The sequence below is a fragment of the Gasterosteus aculeatus genome, chromosome 5, assembly GCF_964276395.1.
Source record: "Gasterosteus aculeatus chromosome 5, fGasAcu3.hap1.1, whole genome shotgun sequence".
In the NCBI taxonomy this organism is placed as follows: domain Eukaryota; kingdom Metazoa; phylum Chordata; class Actinopteri; order Perciformes; family Gasterosteidae; genus Gasterosteus; species Gasterosteus aculeatus.
This window is the reverse complement of record NC_135692.1, coordinates 9,030,438-9,052,157: the sequence shown is the minus strand read 5'-3', so window position 1 is coordinate 9,052,157 and position 21,720 is coordinate 9,030,438. Positions and strand designations below refer to the sequence as shown.

General features: G+C 45.7%; 1 protein-coding gene across 3 annotated transcripts in view; it reads right to left on the bottom strand.

Moving 5' to 3' along the window:
- Nucleotides 1-20,086, bottom strand: part of tanc2b (tetratricopeptide repeat, ankyrin repeat and coiled-coil containing 2b) — a 106,103-nt gene extending 86,017 nt beyond the window's left edge. For all 3 annotated transcript variants that reach the window (XM_078103168.1, XM_078103171.1, XM_078103172.1), the window contains exon 1: nt 19,530-20,086. The gene's annotated coding sequence lies outside the window, so the exon portion shown is untranslated. The remainder of the gene's footprint in view (nt 1-19,529) is intronic.
- Between the last annotated feature and the right edge of the window lie 1,634 nt (nt 20,087-21,720).

Below are 21,720 nucleotides of genomic sequence, written 5' to 3'. Positions count from 1 at the left end.
TCATATCAGATCATCTTAACTGCATCCAGCAATCATTCCTGATTTCCCTCTACACTCGAGTCCAAAATGGCTGCGATAACTCCTCTAAACATCCCCACATATCTTATCAAATGGGTCCAGCGCCAGCCTGGAGCTGCTTTCACACAGAATTGTAACTGCCACTCCATCCCTCCGCGCCGTCACTTCTGCCTGCCTCACACAACTTGGCCCTCAGACTGCAGCCCAAACGGGTTGATTTCAACACTTCAAGGGAAGCACGAAAATAACCAACAAGCCATTTGCCCTTATTCCGTGTCCATGTGCACGCGTCCCAGTTCGGTTCATTTCCTTAAAATGCTTGACCACACAAGACTTTAGCCGGAGGCCCGTGGAGGGCTTGTAGTGACTTTGTATCTCTGAGCGGCAGAGGCAGATCGCGCTGGACTCACTTGCCCCGGGGGTATTGTGTATCAAGTGCAGCTGAGTGGTTGATAGGCTTAGCATGGCTTCTAAGTGGAAGTAAAGCCACGGGGGGAGGGAGGCGAGGGAGGGAGGGGAGGGGGAGGGTCGGTTTAGTTTCTTTCCTTGAAAAAAAATCCTCGTCTGAAATGATCTTAAACCAACTTAAATGAGCGCTAGAGCAAAGACACTGCAGATGTGTGGGATAACATTTGACTCGCCGTGAGGGCCTTTGCTGCTGAAATGGATTGCAGACCACATGTAGCTTTCACTTGCGTCTCTGCTCGTAGCAACAAAAACAAATAATTGTTGCACTGCAGCAATGCGACCGGCCGCACAGCGACGTGTCGGTTTCAACTACAAATGCATACAGCAAAGATTTGGGGGAAAAGTACGTCAAGTAACCACAAAAAAAATGTAATTCTGTTTTTGTTTCTATATAACTTACAGACTGAATTCGATGCCGAGACTTTTTTCCTAAATCCTAAACTGACTGATATTGGTTGAAAATACCGCTCGACAGTCCAAATGTGAGTTTCTATTTATGGCATCCACATTTAGCAGCGGTGACATCAAGAGAACCCACAAGGAGTCCATGGACACAGCACCCCCCAAAAAGGTAGAGAGTCATCAGACATTCAGAGGGCGAGTATATGGTTTCAAAACCGCAGCACAAGAACAGAAGGGATCGATACGGTACCGCCAACCAGCCACAGAGCCAGAGAGAAAGCCAGGAAGAGACGAGTGGCTCAGGCATGTCAAAGGGCGACCCCGTAACGACATTTGGTGCTGAGCAAATGAGTTTCTGCCCTTCAGGAGGGCCTAATAAAAAAACATAAAAACAACAGTCCAATTTTCAAGTGATAGTTGACAACTGCCTCGGTTCTACTCATGTCTGGGGAAATAAGTGCGTGAATTACATGCGCATAACTATAAAAGGTGGTTTCGTGGGAGCAGAGACGACGTGACCGGAGGTGAATCAGTTGCCCCATGAAATGTGCATTGGTTCAGTCCCACATTACCGCGTACGCCTCCACCCTCGTGTTCACGTTCACCCTGAAGATATTTCACTGTCCGCAGTGAATCAGCGGCGCCGCATCTCTTCTCATCTCAGCCGCAGACGGTTTCTACGGGAGATGTCTGTGCGCCTTTGGCCTGCAAATGACTTCATTAAAATGGGAAAGTGAAGCACCGACAGTTGAACTGTTCATGTCTTCCCTCTCAGAAATAGGGCCTCCCAACAGGTTCTACGTGAAGGGCTCTGGCCGTCACCATTTGCTTCTGAAGAATGTTGTTTGTTTTAGGGAGGAATCTGTAGGACCACCCAGTGTCAATCATTCCAGGTAAAACCCTCTGTGTGCTTTTCCTTTTTCATCCAGATTCTATTAATTCCAGAGCCAATACCTCAGAGAAAAGATCCCATCAGTGTGGCTCACAAGGGCAATGATACCTTCAGGGAAGCTATTTCTGACCATAAATCTGAGTAGACGGTGTAAAAGGAAATAAGGGAGCGTGGGAGTCGGGATAAAAACGTCTTAAATTACTTGCTCTTCCAGTTCAGCACCACCACCGGATTGCTGTCAGGCCGGATTGACGTTTGATTGAAAGCGCCGACGGGGGCGCGGGAAAACCGGAGACCCAATTAGCGCGTTAGCTGGCCGCTGACCTCTGATGGCGATTTGATGACCACCAATAAATGTCTGTTAGATCCCCGGGCCATCGTAGCAGCACGTGTCAATCAAGCGGTGGAGATGCTGCATCCTCCCACATGCACATAGCACCACACGCTTTCAGAGAAATTTGGAAACGCCGAGCGTGAAGATGAAGTCCCTCGCATAGATATTGGCAATCATCCATGCAGTTTTCACTTCAGCACCAATGCCTTATATCATTTATAATTGAAAGATGCTCCTCAGAAGTTGTCCCATTGCAAATACACGTCTCATGTTATTGTCACGAGTAATCCGACGAGGCTCCGTTGAGAGTATTAACGAGCCAGCGACAGGCACCTACGTTCTGTAGGCCTTGTTCAAACCAGGCAGCGTATTCCTAACAGGAACACCACATCCTGCGTCATGACGAGAGGGTTCTCGCACGTGTGGACCTGACGATCACATAGAGGGAGATTAAGTGGGCAAGAACAGTACAGCCCCCCCACCGCCGGGCTCAGAAAAAGAACCCGTCAGCCTACAGGCGCCGAGATGGGTGGGAAGCGCACGTGGAGGGGGGGGGGGGGGGGGGGGGGGGGGAGGGCGCCTCCCGTCCTTCCCCTCGCTTGCTTGAAGGTCGACCTCAGACAGGAGAGTCCGCCTTTTTTCGTCAGGCCTTCTGCCGTCGGCATCAGCAGGCTGATCCGGGCCTCCCCAGCGCCGGCGAAAGAAAATAGCTCGCCGTTGTTGCCCTCTTGAGATGGAATGTGTCACTAGCTACACTATCAGGGTATAAATAGTGCAAAAACAACATCAGTCATGAGCTACTGCCTGTAAGCCATGTGGTAGCCAGTGGGGTTTACAGTGTGGGTCAACCACAGGTGATACTAGCAGCAACCTGAACCCATACTCAGAAATACATCATTGTTTCACCAGGGGACACCTACATTTGAATGCTTTGCTGTGTCAATGCAATAAAGCACCTTTAAAAACCAACTAACATAGTATTCTTTTACATTTCCCTTTCCCACGTGGCATCAATCATGTTGTCAGAATAGAATGCGACCATGTAATCAAACCCCCGAACCAAGTAAAAACATGAAAGAAAGTTAAATTCTGCTCTGGTTTCATTACTGAACTTTAAAGAGGCAGGCTGCCCGGGAGAGAACGCCCTCTTAATGGACCCCTGCCAGGAGCTCACGTCCTCGCAGTAATCGGCACCGGCCACCACGTGCATGTCTGCTGTGTGTGTGGGTGGTTCCAGGAGTCACGTGTGTCCCCGAGGTGAATATCACAGAAGTCTGGACTCAAGTCAAGCTTCACCCACCGGGCGAAAATATATGATCACTAACGGCATTATTAGTCTTGTTTTTTTGTGTGTGTGTATTTGTTGTTTTTGAGAATTCGTAATGAACGGACAAGTCATTCTGTCCCGTGAGAACTGGAGAAGATAGGTCGATTAATTAATTAGTCAACTGATGAGTTCTCCCGAACAAGTTTTATTGAAATATTCCACAACACGCTTGAGAATCATTTCTGAGGCAAAAATGTCAAATATTACTGTTTCATTACTTGCTAGTGTTAAAGATCATTAATGGTAAAAATTCACTTACTTTATACACATTTTATATTGTTTTATTATTATTTTTATTTTTTTAGTTTGTATCCAATGTTTTACAAACAAAACAATTCATGCAGCAAATAATTGGCTGATTAAGTGATAGTTTTAAATAAAGCGGTAAACCGGGGACCACCCACCAACTCACCGTGGCTTCACAAAGTAATTATCTCACTTACAAAAACACGCATGCTGGCAACTCTTTTGGGGGGTAGGAAGGGAAGGGAGGGGGGCAGCTGTTAGCTGGGCCCAGCTGTCAATGGCGGCTGGCAGAGCGGAGATGGGAGGAGATGCTTTTGAACAAACCTGTGCATACATGGTCCCAAAGGAGCGTCGCTTTAAAAGAAGCCCAGATGATAGATGGACGTCTCCGTTGGCCTCCGAGTCTGCGGCGCACTCGCAATCCCCTGCACACATTCACTAGGATAAATACCGTGAGGCCATGGGGCCGTGTATTAATATTTGTGTATTTGCCTGTAGGGTCCGACCCAACGCCTTTGGCACAGTCCGTTTACGGGAAGCGAGCCGTTGGGGGTCCCGTTGCGTTATTTCCAAAATCACAAATCAAATTTAGGTGGGGTTTTCTGGAATGAACTGGTGGAATAGAAAAGGGAAAGTTCATTCACGACAATTGAGTCGGGCCATATCTCCCCTCCACCCAATTATTATTCATGAACGTGAAACGGGTGAAGTATGTGAAGGAAATTGGAGTAAAGCTCGGTCTCAACTACAATGCAGATTGTGCTTCTCATGCCGTTCACGCCGTGTTATTTTTCAAACCGCATACATTAACACCCCCCCGATTTCTGACCCCTTCATTTCCTGTGCTGGAGGCAGACGAGGACACAGTGGAAGCCGGGAGGCCTTATTGTCGAGGACGTGGCTTCATGTTGGACAATTGAAGCCTGTTGGATAGATTCTGTCCCGTTTGAGGATTAACGATGGCAGAGATCCTAGTTACTTCACTCAGATGCAAAGACAATTATTGATCCGTTAACACAATGGGCTTTTTCGTGTGCTTTTGTCATTCAAATGAAAAAATAAATCAATAACTCAAGACAAACACAACGCTTCTGATATGACTAACGGCCCCCAAAAGAAAGCCTCTCAAATCCTTTAAATGTTCAGTGATTATCGTATCCCAACCTGAAGGACGAGGCCAACAAATGAACCTTATAAGATAAAGTAGGACGTCTCAGTGCACAGTGAGGACGTGTCTGTGTAAAGGCAAAACCAATAGAAACAATGTGGCTCTAATTTAAAAAAAAAACAAATGTACAGTTTTATTCAGCTTCATTTCTGAATCAGTCCAAACAGCCCGTAATTGGACAAACGCATAAATCACCAAAGAGCACATGTTCAATTATTCCTTCCTGGCGTGTTTCTTAGCAACGTGAAACGGACAAGTAGCGATCAACCCCTTTGACACGACACACTACTTCATACGGTCACTGTGCTGCTCCATTTTTTCCCCCCAACTTTTTATACAACATCTGAAGGGATCTTCTTTTTGAGGGCTGGAGGCTTTTTTTCGGCGTCTCTCGTGCTGCAGTACAGCTCTGCTGCCGTTACGTTAATTATAAGGAGAATTAATGTAACGGGTCCAAGCGACATCAGATTGTTTTCTTCATGTTGTGTAGACTTTACTTATACATTCCAATTACAAAACACAATCCATGTTCTGCCATCTTCCATTACTTACTGATCACGACATTTAGGCAGGGTGTCGTTTCGTGATTTAACTGCCCAATAAGCAAAACATGGCGAGCAGGGGTATGAGATCACCGGGTCGTTCAGACGTGCAGTGCAGTGACGGGAACGCATGACTAAGCCCGAGGCATCCCTACCAGGCATAGAGGTCTCTGTGAGGGGGGGGGGGTTTATGTGCTACACGTGTAGGTCTGCCCGAGTGTTCCCTCATTAGACGACACCACGGCGCACGTTGACGATCAAAAAGGTTCTCGAGCGTTCCTCAGTCCTTCATCCGTCCGTCTTGATGCCAAAGCTTCTGCGTTCGAGAGAAATGTGCCTCCCACCTGCATTATGCTCCTCGTGCATTCCGCCTACTCAACTACAATAAACTCTTTCATCGGCTCGAAATCCCTGATTTGTGACAACAAGTCCTAACAGAGGCCGAACGGGAGCCCGCTTCCCTCCCAACGCGTGACGGAAGAGAAGCTAAAGCAACCAGATGAAGGACAGCAACCCCCACAATTCACAAACAGAATTTTTCTTGCCTGGTAAATTGGTTTTTCGTCACAACCGGCAGTCAGAGTTGCCGTTTGTGTGTGTTTCCGTGTGTCAGATTTGACACGGCTCATCGTCAGTGGCTGTGGGCTGCAGCTCGCGCACACACACACACACACACACACACACACACACACACACACGCACACACGCACACACGCACGCACGCACGCACGCACGCACGCACGCACGCACGCACGCACGCACGCCACCGGGGAGCGACGGCCTTCTTCTGATCACGCTTTCATCATCAGCCCCTCCGGCACCCGGTTGGGATCTACAGCCCGGAGCATCCGATTGGTCAGAGCCTGGCTAACGCTCTGGAAAAAAAGAGAAACGTAATTTTTTTTTACTGTAACCGGAATACGAGGCGTGTAGGAATCGACAGCTTTCGACAGTAAACAAAAACAAACAAACAGCCTGTGCTTAATGTGCCTGGAGACGCCGTCACGTGTCATCTGTGACGCGTCAATCAAGAGCCGACGCGTCAACGCCGCCTCGTCCAGTCGGCACTCGAGCAGCTTTGAATAGATGGTGAGGAAAACCTCGTGGAGGCTCGACAGAGGGGCTCGCGGGACTAAATTAATTTGCTTGCCGGGATATGTAATGTGTAAGAGATGAAAAGTAGAAAAAGCTTTAGCGTGTGTAAACCCAATTAACCGCTCAAACAAAAGAAAAATTCCTTCCTCGCCCTCCGAAATGTGACTAACGCAGACCTTTTTCCCGCCAGTTTATGCCATGATTATAATTCACCCACCTCCTGAGCAGCACTTTACGGCCCCGGAATCCCAGAGGAAGAAAAGCGTCGGTGTCACGACGGTCAGGAGGCGTTTCAGTCAAACGAAGAAACAAAAAGAACCGCGTCAGCGCTTTCTGCCGGGGAGCGAGAGGCCGTTAGCCTCCCTCTCAGGAGGGGAGACGGGCGTTTAATGGGACTACTCTTCCACTCCATTTGGCGGCGGCTGCGCGTCGCACGGGCCACAGCTGCATTGTTGAGCCAGCGACTGTCACTCTGCATACCTCTCTGCGGCCCGCCAGCCTCCACGCCGCCTTCGGCAGCTGACACAAGTCGTTCATCTTCAGACGCACGCAGACAGACTGCAGACCGATCGTGCACGGAGGACGCTCGCTGCCTTAAAAAGAACTTATCTTTCCAACTCCTGGTGCAGGCAACTGCGAAAAAGATCATTCAAACTGATTGGGACTGATAATATGCTAGAGGAACATCAAGTGTGTCCCAATGCATATTAAGTGAAATGCAATATCTAATACCAGATCGTCCCACTGCATTTGGTTTCATTTTGAAGTACACAAACCGCTATTCAGTATATTATAAGGTGATGCAGGAATGGCAGTGACATCGTCTGGGACAAACTCGAAAAAGGTTGCAACAGGTTGGGATTTAAAAAAAAAAAAAAAAAAAAAAGGTTTGGGAAACAGTGCTCTGAAAAAGTTCTTATAAAATCACTTTGGATCTATTTCAGAGCCAAACAACAATTTCATGGCTGGCCAGTCAGAGAGTAATTACATACGGCCCCCGAGCCGGCACATCGATCAGTACTCGGGACTTAAAAAGAAGACTTTTTCCTGACAGACAGCTTCTTGAAGAGATGACAGCACCTCCACCGCACACATTATGAAAATCCACAATGAAAATGTACGAGGGCAACATCTTTTTTCTGATGAGATTTATCTACATAAATGAGTTATTCTGCAGAACGAAGTCCCCCAGAAAGATGCAGCACTGTTAAGTAGGTTTAGAGAAGGTCAATTTATTAGGTCAATTATTTTCTCTTGCTCCTCTATTAATTGGGTAAAATCGTAAATAAAAGAATGTCTTGCCCATCACGTCTTTTCTTTGATGACCTCGAGTAAGTTGAAGAAAAGAGGAGACATTAAAAAGGGCAGAACCAAGAGCGAGGACGCACTCATTTTGTTTTTTTTGCAACCAAAAGTGACACACAAACACTGAATAAGACATTTTCAGGCATGTATTCACATGAAGTGAAAACTGTGTGTGAAATGGTTGAGGTTGTACGTCATGTTGACCTGTCAACCACTGTGTCGCTGCGCCCTAAAGCGTAGCCGGCTTCATGGTCTATTTGACTCTAAATGGACCATAATTTGCTAAATGAACATGCCGCTGTATTAAAGAAGATGAAACAAGAGATTGCGAACATGAACTCATGTTTACACTGTTCACTGAGGTAATAAATCAAGTGTGAAGTTGATATATAACGTTATACACACAGACACACTCACACACGTTTAAGGCACTTGAGCATTTGCTTTACTTTTCAGACCCGGAGAATGCCGCTTCATGTGACTTATTTGAGTATTTATTTAAGGCTAAAAGATGTAACCCGTTAATGGATGATGGAATGACAAGATGGACTTTACAGAAAAAGTAATCATTTAAAAAAATCCCCCAGTTATCAAATGCTCACTGCATAAATGTCCGGGGTTGAAAGGTAGAAGACAGCAGTAAACGTGCAAAGAAACAAACAAACCACCACATAAGTAACAAATGTGCTTTCACTGAACCCCTTTGAGGAAAAGAATGCAAACGCATTTGTCTCTGTGGCCCTCTTGCGAAACACGAGGTCGACAACGTATCTCTTGTTACTTCCCACGATGACTTTGCTGCGATGCTGCATCAATAGGCAAGAGGAGGCCCGGTTCAAGTGGCACAGAACTCGAGAGGCGACTCGCCATGAGCGGACAGCAGGCAGGTCTCCAAATCCGGCTCTGAACCACAGTCCCGATCCCTCCCCAGAGAGGACACCCAGCAGCTCTCCACAAAAGCCAACACAAGAGGAGAAGAATTAAACCGAGGAAAATTCAAACTCCAGGACGAGCAACGGACTGAAGGAGCCTGGTATCAGATGCAGCTCCACATCTGGCTCTGCGGCGTGGCCTGTCGATGCGACGGATTGTCGCCCTCGATGATCTTTTTCTAAACAGAGAACACAAACGGGAGAGGGGGAGGGGGGGGGACACGGCGCCTGGGGGGGGGGGGCAGCTACAAGGGCTGGTTTGTGGACAGGCAGACAGCAGACCGCTGTCACCCTGTCGGCGGCGCGGGGGCGGCGAACACAAAGCGCCGCCATTCACAGCTACGTAATCCCTAAACACTCTGACCAAATGTGTCATTAAGTCGTTAGGTGGAGAGCTAAGAAGGGGTCATGTGATAACCACCCAAATGACAGGGAAATGGGGGGGGGGAGGGGGGGGGCGTTTTCACCTTCTTTAATGTGATTTTACAGTTTACAGTAACAAGAAGGATTTTACATAAAATCCATCTCGTTTTATAGTTTCAGATGGATTAAATAGTTCAATCGTTAATCGTTTCAGATGGATTAAATAGTTCAACCCTTTTTTTATGGGAAGAAACATTTTACTAGATTTGGATGTGTGTCGGCGGTATGCAATCTAAAACTTCTGAAAGATGATGATTATTTTCCTTTTCATTTTACGGCTGCATTTGCCCACTGAAACATCTGGCCTTTTCAGGCAATTATGAATGAAAGTGGCCGTTTAAAAAAAGGTTCTCAAGACGATGTTCAAAGCAGACGGGTTGATTCCATTCAGCTCTCAACATGGCGACGGCCGCACCCAAGAGAAACCATTCCAAACGTTTTCATCAGAATCAAAGCTCTGCTGCCTCTTGCCCACGCCGGCCAGGTTTGAGACGTTAGTGGCTGATGTTTTTTAAAATTCTAGGATTTTGTAGATGTATTGAGAGGAAGTGAGCATAAAACTGGATAAACGAGACTGGACCATAACGGCAGCGCAAAATCTAACCCGTTACTTTGATTGCGCAGTGATACAGAACGCTCGGGTCAACGTGAACAGCTGTACTGTACATCATCCCTGAATAATGCGCGATAACAAGCTGAAAGATATTTATATTTATTCATTCACTGTGTTTGGTTAGTGGCTTCCAGAATGTGTTTGGTTAATTATGACATAGAAATAGGATAAAATGTGTGAAATCCCACGCACTGATCTTTTAATAAAGTGTAAAATCACTGAAACAAAACGTGTCTGAAAACACGTCACAATGAAGGGTTTTTTTTGGTTGTTTTCTAACTTTAAATAGAGAAACATCCATCTAATGGTTGGGAGTTAAAAACAGAAAGACGTGCCAAATTACTCCACGGTCGACTCTCCTTGTCCCTGGAAGCCAGGCGGGTTACAAAGGTCGGGCAGCTGTCCGCCCAGCCGACGATGATTAGAAGAGAAGCGAGGGCCAAACGCCTTCTTCTGCTTTAATCTGGTGTCCAGCGAGGAGGAAACACAACAAGATCCACTGAAGTCTCAATCACGTGACAGAATGCGTTATTCTACTTCTGTCCGCTGGGTTTCTGTATTATCAAACTGAAAAGGCCAGAAATAAGATCAAAACAAACGATCCGTCAAACGCTCTTAGTGTCCATTTCAGTGGTAAATATGGCATTTAGCTTCCCCGTCTCATCCCCCTCTCAGAGGCCACGAGTCGTTAAGCTCTTATGTGATACAAACGCCTCTGTGTAACGTCGAGCGGTTCACGATGGCCCTTTCTATTTTTTCACACCGTGAAGAAACCCCTCCTCTGTCTCAGACTCCTTCTGCCAGTTTGAGAAATGGTTTCTCGGATGAATTGGCGTGTTTAGAGCCGACTCCCCGCTCACAGCGAGATGTCGGGAGTTCTCCCCTGACCATTTTTTGGGGCTTGCCAAAAGGTTTTATCTACATTCGGAAAATATTTATTAGCAAATGTATTTATTTTATAAGTGCCAAAGTTGATTGACTAATATATATTGGAATATTTGTATTTTTTATATTATATATAATATTTGTATGTATTGATTTTCAGTGAGAGTTGTTTACTATAATTGTTTAATAGACTTGACTAGCTTTAATAATAAAAGTAACATATTGTGCACCTGACATATCTTTATGTATTCATTATATTTAAATAAACACTGTTGCAATTGTTATTCTTATAAATGCTGGATTAATTATTATTACTGTATACATCTCATAATAGCATTTTCATATCTTCTCCATACTGCTTGTTCTACATTCTGTTTTTATTTCAGGTATTACTTTGTCCAGTGCGGAAATCTTAATTAAAAATATTCAATGTATTTTCTTCCAAAGGAAAGTGGCATGTCTGCATTAAAAAGCATCTGCTGATGTATTATAGTCGGATTTTTCTCCTCATTCGTCCGTTCTTATGCTCATTAGCAAACTCAATGTAAATACACGTCGTCCATTCCGCAGGGTGAAGTAAAGTGATGTAATTGTTTGAGCTGTTCCATCATTTGCCTTTAGCCATCATGGTCATATTTACACTGAGGGTTATTTATCAAAGATCTCATTGTGAAAATATTTTGTAGTTACAGTCAACTTTACAATATTGATATAAGATCTTAATTTCCAAAAAGGCAGCAATGGTTATGGTCAATTGCTGACTTTTTGTTATGGCATTTATATGAAATTCATGTATTCATCATATCAACTCTTAAATTATTGCCCAAAACTAGTTTCCTGAAGTCACAGGACGACCAAATTAATGATTAGTCCCTCCTTGACTGAGTGGATGTTAGTGGAAAATTAGACCTAAGTCAACGCGTTTCTGGAATTGGGGTCCCATTGAACTTTGACCTTCAACCTTTGGCAGCCAAAATCGAACCGACAGACGGACAGCCTGAAAAACACAAGGTCATCTGTGTGAGAAAACTATGACCGACCGCAAGAAGAACATAAGCTCAGTTCTCCCTGCTGATCCATTGCACACCTCCTCTTAGGGACAAAACCGCATGGCGTTAATATTCAAAACCTATTTCTATAATCATCCTTCAGCGGCTGAACACATGCGGCTGGAACTTCATGTATGAACGTGAACGTTTGCGCTGCCCCCATTACGCCCTGTGACTGGCTAAACGGGGAGGGAACACTGCACAGCTCTCTTGGACCCGCCATTAACACTCTGCGGGGCTTTCAGCTGGATATCAATTAGGGGCTCATTAGGCTTTTGGAGACGGCGGTCCCTCTGGCTTCCTGTCGCCCGCTGGGAGGCGGCCTGACCCCGACCTCCAGCAAAGGCTGGCCGCTCTCTTTGTACCGGTTGTGCTTCCTTTGGAACCCGGAAAACACATTGTTAAACAATCATTTATTCAAGAGAACACGGGAGGTAAAAAAGAGGAAGAGCGAAATGTTTAACGGAGGCAACATGAATGCAACTAAGTACATTAAAGGAATGTTCTTGTGACATTTTTTTTTTTTTTTAAAGGTCAAATTGAATGCCCCAAGAGCTGCCGATTCTCCGCATTGGAATATACCCAAAAAGTTAAGAGCTAGCTCTTCAGTTCTGGGGGCAGTATGGAGTATTTTTAGACGCCATGTCCTCTCTGACACAATGAACTCTCATGCCTGAACGGAGGATGTATTTTGGTGACTGGAGGCGGAGCGGTTGGCCACTCCCTCGCCTCCAAAACAAGCCACTGTTTGAAGAAAGACACTCCGGCGCTGCAGGGTGTGAACTCGATCAATGTTTACCTTTCCAGTTCACAAAAGGAACTGGCTAAACTTTAAAGGGTTTGGCGGATGTCGAGGCGCACAACACACCCACAATTCTTCTATTATAGACAGAAATACAGTAACTCACCGCGTTAGACTAAATGAATTCACACCGAGGGCCGCGAAGTACAGTACAATACTGTAGATCCCACAGGGAAGCTACAATGGGGGCTTTTCATTTGCAAAACCCCCCCCCCAAAAAAACAAAGCCCTGCAGCTGCAAGCATCGCGGTGAGTAATCAAACATTTGGTTTGGGCTGAGACGACCGCGTACGTCCCTGTGATCTGCAGCTCGCTGTACAAGCTCGAGCAAAACCATCGTGGCCGGGGACAAACACAATGGCTCTTAAAAATAGCCCACGTGCTGCTGTGCCACGTCGCATTACGGGGCTCCGGACTGACAGCGCGCAGAGCGAGGGCCACTTTACTCGGATCAGCTGTCGTTTGATCACAATGTGTTGCTTGTGGGCGAAGCATTCAGTGCGTTCACTGAAGCACTGGCAGCAGTGTAGCAGCAGTGCCTTTTTTTGCGGCATCTATTCAGTTTTGCTCGCGTTTAGGCGTCTTCTTTGGGCTTTAAAACTTCAGCAGATACAAATATTTCAACATTCTTAAAAAGGTGACGTTGCATTAGAGGAAAAGCAACCAGCAATTATTACAAATTGGTATTTGCAATTTGAAAACCGTACCTTCTATATTTCATCTTTTTTTGTTTTAAATGCCAAAAATTGAATAACAAAAACAAAAGTTATGTTTTGGTGATGTGTGGATTGTGTTTTTTAATGATTGTTACTTGTTTATAAAAGAAAAAAAGTTCATTTCACTATAGAATGTAACTAAATATACAAAATGTGAATTAAAAAGTGTGTATATCCTGACAGTTTATCATTTGAATGGGAGAAAAACGTAATATTCAAACTGCTTAATCTGTTTAATGTGTGCATTGAACTCTGAGGCTGCATCCCAGAAGGCTTATTCCCAGAGGCTTTACGTAGTCGCGTTTGGGTATTGTAGTCGAGTAGGGCATTGAGGTCGCGCTCAGTGACCTACATATTTTCTTGGGCGCTGTGAGATGCAGCTAATGAGCAGACCATCTCGCTGCGCAGTGCTGATCCTGCAGTACGTGCCCATCGGGTAGCGAGTGACAGGTGTTGACGTTGTGCAGCACGTATGAGCTGCGAAATACAACATTTCAGCATTCCCGGCTGAATCAGAGGCCTGTTCATAATAATGGAATCTGAACTACTCTTCTCACTAAATGGACGGCGCGGCTTGGACATGTATCCACTCCAGCTGTGGGATTATTTTCCCAAATACAAAGGGTATCATTGATATCGGGGCAGTTCCAGACTCTAAACAATGATACTTTTCAAACTCTTCTCCCACACTCCTGCACCCGTCTTGCACACAAAAGCCAATGGAAGCAGCTGTGGTATTAAAAAACAACAACAACAACGTGTCCACTATGTTCTACAGACACAGAAACAACAGGCGACCTATAACAGAGTTAACCCATTAGCGGCACCTCGCATTACAGAGCAGAGGCCCATTCTCGCGGCGCTGACTTGCGCGCCGCTCACAGGGGAACAGCGGGGCTATTTAGACGTGACAGAGCAGCAGTGTTTGGCTGACGACTTTACGCCGTTCCACAGATCTCATTTTAAAAGGCCTGGGCGGCGCTCGAGCACTAAGTAGATGACATGCCGCTAAACCCTACTTGTATTCCGTTGAACCTATTAAAGCGCGCGGTTAAAACGCAGGGCCTTTGAGGCGGAGGGCTAAAGCCCTTGGTGATGTGCGAGCGGCGGCGCCGGGATGAGCGCAGAGTTCGAGGGATTGCTGCTCCCCGACAACGCTGTGAAGTGGAGGTTGTTGATCACGTGGCCGTCGTTCCACGAGACGCAGCTTCCATCCGTCTGCCACTGGGAGACTCGGCTCGGATCGAGCAGCGATCGGAGGGAAGTTTGGAGCGGCACACAGGCGGCATGCGGCCACCTTTTTGACACCTTCGCCGACTTGCATTCTCCCCAATGGCCATCAGGGGGCGATCACTGGTTCGTAGGAAAGTCTGATTGTGTTAGGAAGTCTGTGAGAAAGTGACTACTTATCACCTCTTCCCTCAGCAAACATTGTAAACACGAGTTTATGGCCTCGATCTGAAGTTTCAAGTTGCCATGATGTTCCACTATGGTCCATTTAGAGTCAAATACCAATGCTACCTTGACATTGACTCACTACCACACGCAGTTTGAGAGTTGTCTGAAATACAGTTTCAGTCCCCTAAAAAAAAAAAAGGTATTCAGGTTTCAGTTAGTTCTTCCTTCCCAAGAAGTCGGCCAAGAACTCAAGGTCTCAAAACCAACGGGTGACATTACTTCTTATATGCATTCATTGGGCTGAATCAGGCATCTATTGCGTCTTGAAATTTAAGAGGTGGAACACATAAAAAGGAAATGCATGCAACACTTCCACTCCTGCACAGCGGAGTGATTAAGTTTTATTAAAGCTGCAATGCAGCAATAAGCCCGAAAGACTCCAGTCACAGCAGTAACTGCCAATATGAAATATATCAGTGCAAACTAAGGGAAAAGGGCTGGGAATGACTTCCCCGGCTCAGCAAGAACAGGCTTCTAGTCTCAGGCTAATTTCACACCAACACATCGGCTTGAACATGTTGTCGCTTGTCAGCATCTATTTAAAAAGATCATTTTCTACCTCTAAAAAAAGAAAGGAAAGTGAGCAGCGCTTCAATTTCTCCCGCGGGGCGTTCACAGGCCACTCGAGCCGGCAGCTGTGCTGCATCCCCGCGGCTTTCAAAGCGCTATCGTTCGCTTGCAGGGTAAAAACAGCGCGGTTAATTCGGATTATGTCGATAGCGAGTAATGGCAGCAGAAGTCGTAGTCTGATTAGTTCCGATGTTTGGCTCCACAGGTGAATATGTTGCACACAGCGCAGCAGACTGTGACCCGTGCATAAGGCGATTTATGCTTTATGCATTTATGCTAATGTTGTTGTCCTAAATTGACATAAAATTGAAATGTAAAAATAGGGCGTTTTCTGGATGCTTAATAAATCCAGATATGGTCTTTGAAGCTCTTGGATTCTGCGTTGATTTTGGTCCCTTGGGACAAGGACTGGTTCTGGTTCTCCTACGCTTCCCCTCCCTCAAGCCGGTCCGATAAACAGGCCTGAATAACAATATGGATCTTCTCGCTCATGGTCTTCCACTGGGCTTTTGATTTGATCTGTGCTTCTGACAGATATACAAAACACAAAGCTGTGAGAAGCAGGCGGACTATGAGTATTTAGCAAAAAGACTCCCAGTGCTCGACTTATAATATATATATATATATATCGATGCAGTTTGTTGTTATGAACCCGTCGGTAGGCCACAGATCATAATAACCTCCCTTGTATGGAGCAAATGAGAACACCGAAGCCCTTTGATCCTGTGCTTTATTTTTAGTTGAGCTGCTGGATTCTAGTTTTTAATAAGATGTATATCCAACAACATGTACAAGAAATACAAAAAAGCGCCTTTCCTCATGTCTATTTTTTTTTTTTAAATCACACACCTTCCTACGCAAAGAGACATATGTTCAACACACTGCCGTGATGTTGTTGTGGTTGAAACAAAAGCACAAGCACTTTTCCAACAAAGACAGCGCCAGAAAGCCATATATGAATTAGTATTCGTGACAAATAATATCCCCCCCAAAAAACTCAAAATCTTCATCTATTCCAAGGTGGAAACGTTCCCGTCCAGCTCCCGACAGCAGCTGACCGCCTCGTCCCTCCGACAGCGGAGCGGCGAGGAGGCCGAGATTAAACCTCCGCGTCCGTTCACTAACAAGAGAGAACGAAGGCGCCATCCCTTCGCATCAGTATTACATAATCAAAGGCCGCGTCCCCGGCAAGACGAGGGACGTGCCCGGAGACGGTACATCCCATATTTAAAAAAAAATAAGAGGAGCTCATTTCCCCGGGTGTTACGGACTATCACAAACATCTATATCCTCGGACTGGTCAATGTGCTCCGGCTGCTGGCGTTCCTCTGATGAAGCTGGATTCCTAACTGGTACGTCTGCTGCTTTTGTCCCCTCGGCCTCGCGTCGCTAATGGGACTGCATTGCCCCCACTCTCCGGACTCAGCATTGAGCTACTGGCCAGGAAAGAAAATAAGTTACGACCAAAATATCAATTTAAATTCCCTTTACACTGCATTTCTCTCAAACTGAGGGTTATGCTATTCATACTGCAGTACACACACACACACACACACACACACATTTAACTCAGGGAAATTAATCACAACATCCCCAAGGACGACACCTTTATTCTCCTTACGGGAAGAACATAAAAAAAAAAAAAAGTCACATTTTTCGATGAGACACCCAGTCTGGCTCGGCCGTGGATGCACAGCACAAAGAGGGGCTTTATCTCATTAAACAGCAGATTTCTTTCATATCTGAAGGAGGTGTGAGAGTCTCTTAATAAACTCCAGCCACTTCAGAGAATAAGTGCCGCGTCATACATGTTTGCGACCAGAATGAGTTCTTTAACACGGCCTATGAAACGCCACTGGTGAAAAGGAAAACTTTGAACATCAACAGTATCAATCTAAAATGTTCCCATCTCACAGCAAAGGGCTGTAAATTGTCCACTCCTGATTTAAATCAGCGAGTTTCTAGATTTCCTAGAATGACTATCAGCCAAAACAAGAGCTTTTGGGGAAACAAAGAGTGGAGGACCGATACTTCATCCTCCATTGAGGAGAGGCTGATGCGTCTTCAACGATGGACGTGCCCAGTAGCAACGAGTCCTTGGGAATAAGGTTTGTCCTCTGAGACAAACTGGGACTGGGGAGCATTTTGTGAGCCCGTCATACGTCTGTGTTGAGGTTTGGTTAGGGGACATATCTTTGGGTGAAATGACTACCAAGTTCCTTTTCACCGTCTGTACGGAGACATTTTAACCAGTGAAACTGCCTATTTGAGCAGAGAACAGCTGTAATTTGAATTAAATCAAGTCTGTTGCATTTGATTGGACCTGCAAAAAGGGGGCGGGCTCAGGATATAGAGCGATGTAGAGCGACAGAAAGATGTCAATCTATGATTACGTTACTGATTGGATTTTAAAACAAATTAAATATTATGTTACATATATTGTTGTCTACATTGTAATCATGTTGCATTCTTTCCCCGCTGTGGGATTAATAAAGGATTATTTTAACATCTCATCGTTATGTGTGTGTGTGTCGTATATGAATATTATTGAACACAATATGATGTGATCTAAAAGGTTGCATTAATAAACATGTGATACGGTCAAGTGACCTTCACAAGAGATGAAGAAGACTTTGCTCTCAATAGCAACTTCTAACTTGGGGAGTTTACGCTCAGTGGTAGATTTACGTTTTATTCATACTGTGCGTTTGTCAGGAACAGCGTGAGACCGGAGGCGGTTTCCCGCAGACTTTGGTGGCAGAGAAAATCCTCGGTCTGCTCTGTGCAGCAGAATCCTTTGGTTTTAACCTTTGGCCTGTCGGAGAGCGTGACAGGAGGGACCGCGTTGGCTCAGACTGTGGAAAACAAAAGGCCCGGTCACTGCCTCGCCCCCCACCACCACCCCCCCTCCTCCTTGAGCCGAGAGCGATAAAGCACAGAGAGACAACAAAAGTTTGGGTCCGGTCGACTGAAAAAAAAAAAAAGAAAAGAACATCATGATCTCATAATGGAAAACCTCCTCGCCGTGAACTCGGTGTGTCGGGAGAAGCGTAGCGAGAGAGAGAGAGAGAGAGAGAGAGAGAGAGAGAGAGAAACTGGCGCGTGTGCTTCAAGTGATGAGGGAACGCTTTGAGGATGACTGTCTTTTATCTGCGCCGAGCGGAGCTGACAACGAAGAACTTGAATTTAAATAAAAAGTGCAGCGAGATCGCAGCAGTCTCCAGTCTCCTCCAAAATCCATAAAAAAATAAAAAAAAAACATCTGCAAAACCAAAGCTGATAAAAGCTTCATCCCAGCAAAAAGGCCCAGCTTTCCCTTCAAGTGTGTGCATACATACAAAATACATAGAAGCTGTGTTTTCTCTGTGACCGCGCATCGTGTTTAATCCTCATCCAGATAACTCCTAAAAACAACTTCCAATAAAGCCTCCTCGCCACACACTAAGCGCTGAAAGGTGGCCATAGGGGAAGTAAGCGCCCCCCCCTCCCTCCAAACAACAGGCATTACACTGATTAACAGCCTTTGTTGAAACATACCATTACCACATAAGACCCAGTCGAGAAGGACCAGATGTCAGATAATAGGGTGTGCAGCGGGAGATAGGTGCTGGCCCCAAGCCACTGAACAAGTAACAACAGCTTCCTTCCATATAAACCTCTGCACTTTAAAAAAAGGGGGCAGCTTGTTGTCTGGGTGGGTGGGTGGGTGGGCTGCTACACCCCCCCCCCCCCCCCCTCCGTGCGCGTTGAACATGGCTTACACATGCCGGATAAGTATCTCCTTTGTGTGAACTACAACCCACCACCACATATTTGGGTACAAATGAACAACCTCAGTCTTCATGCAGATCCAGCAAGGCTGAAATATACACACGCTCATTGATACAATTATGTTAGATACGATTGTATGTTGCAGGGGTCTAAAGCCATTCCTGGGGGGGGTGGGGGGGGGGGATTTGCACATGTTGCTGTCTGCTGATGAAATAAAATGCTCGTTATAGGGTACAAAGGGAGCAGCTAAGTCGATCTCATCAAACGCTGCTGGGGGGATTGGGGATTGGGGGGGGGGGGGGTCTCTCTTTGGCTTTGCCCATGAGCCGCGGCAAGAAACAGTCAAATCCATAACCTATGTCATGTTATAGATCATCTGCTGCAGGAGCCCGACACACACACACACACACACACACACACTCTGAATGTGTCAAATCAATTAAAGTTTCAACATGAAATGCTCAGGTGAGGAGAAAGGGAGAAGTTGAGCACAAAAAAAGGAGGATTCATTACCTTTCCTCGAGTTGACCCTTTGTTTTTCGGGCCAATTGTTGGCATCACATCCGCGCCTCCTCCTCTTCCTCGTCCGCTGCGGCTGCGGTACCGCGTCTGCTCGGGCTCCGGTACCGCGTCTTGCTGCAGCGCTCCGGTGCGGCTCCCCAATCCGACTCAGCGCGCCCGGCCCGCACGTTTCCAGTCGGTCCCGAATAGCTCGAGCGAGCGGCTCTGAAAATAACTACCGCGCCGATCGAAGCGGCCCCGTTCGGTCCCGACGCAGGAGGCGGTCACATCAGCGACACCCATGGGTGTGCGCGGCGCGGGCACGGTCTGCAGCAGGTAGAGGCGTCCGGACCGACGGCTACTTCTCGCCACGCAAACGAAACGTGCCAAGCCTCGTCGGCCATTCACAACTAGTCATGCGTGCGCGCGCGTGAGTGTGCGAGTGTGTGTGTGCGTGTGTACGCGCGCGTATGTGCGTTTGTGTGCATCCACAGCCCAGTCGGTGCACAGTGCCACGCAGCGCCGCAACATGGAGCGCTGAACTGCCTATCACTGTGTCAAGTCCTTTAAAACCAGTACACACGATACTTCCGGTAGTCGATTTCAAAATAAAGGCATGCAGTGTTTTTTTCTCCCCGTTTTGCTGTGTCTCAATTCGTGGGCTGCATTCAAGCGCATGGCCTTTTTCAGGGACCGAAATGGGACAGTCTGGCCTATGGAGCGGGGCTTTCTGTTTACGTCATTAGCGTATTCTCTGCCGCTCCCGTTGCCAAGCCTACTGCGGCGCTTGAATTGTCATTTCCGGTTATTTTAAATTAAAAAGAAATCAGTTAAGCCATGCACTTTCAGGTAAGAACGAATTATTCAAAACAGTCAAAAAATAAATATACTAGCTTGTATACTTAATTAGTATAATTAATTTAACTGTAACCTTAAGATATTACAAAATATGTCCATGCTACAGTAGCTTGACTGTAGCTGAAATCCCGGTCGATCAGAGGGTGCACAAGAACAAACATACGTGTGTGTGTGTGTGTGTGTGTGTGGGGGGGGGGGGGGGGGGGTGGGGGGGGTGCGTGCGTGCGTGTGTGTGTGTGTGTGTCCTGTTTGCTTGTATGTTTAGGGGGTTGGGTGGAGAATGAATTATGTATGATGAAATAAGGCACTTATACCTAAATCATTCATAATTATTCAGGAGAGGCCAAGCGGGTGCCAATCAAACTCCAATCCGTCTCCCCTGCAGATCAATGCAACTGACATTCTGCGCCGATAAGATGGAGAAGAGGTTGGAGAGTGACAGACATTAGCTGACCTCTTCCTGAAGCAGCCAATACAATCACACAAGCACAGTCCCATCAGCCAGAATAACAATCGGGGATGTAGAGGTTGATGGCCCCTCTGCAATGTAATGTATCACAAACTAATGTACAGCATTTGCTGAAAGGGGAACATTTAAATGGGTTAAGGACAGTTGTGATTACATGTGTGGTTGTTGTTTGTATAGTGATTGGTGGTCACGCACTATAACCTTTTTTCTTATTTAATAACAGTGCAGAGTGGATGATAATGTGGTCATCGGGCATTAGCTTTAATCTACTTATTCCCTTATCTTTTAATTCATTCTCAACCACTATTTGAATACTGTTCCTTGAGTGGTGCCTCCATAAAGTCTTTTGAGGTTGAATTTGTATCTTATCTTTCATAGCTTGTAAACGCAATATTGTAAAATAAAGTTTTTATGAAGCTAAATAAACTATTTTTCCGTCAAATCAACAACTTCCTTGTCTTTGCATACATTGAGATACATATATATATATATATATATATATATATATATATATATATATATATATATATATATATATATATATATATATATATATATATATGTATATGTTGTACATAGTGTTTTTACCTTGAGAGCTTTTCTCTCATCATTTTGCAGGAAGATTTCTTTTACAATATCGGAGTAGCTGATTCAGGCCTTATCCATTCTTGTCATGATCAAGACCACCTCATCACCTCAACATCTCAGCTTGTAGGAATTATATAACGTAACAAACCGCAACTCCACACCTTTGGCTGCATCCTTTTATCATCGATCCATCCAAAAAGTGAGTCCATGTTGACTATTATCTCTAACAAAAGTATCTCCAAAATATAATTGCATTTATTTTTATTGAAATGATTTACAGTCGGTTTC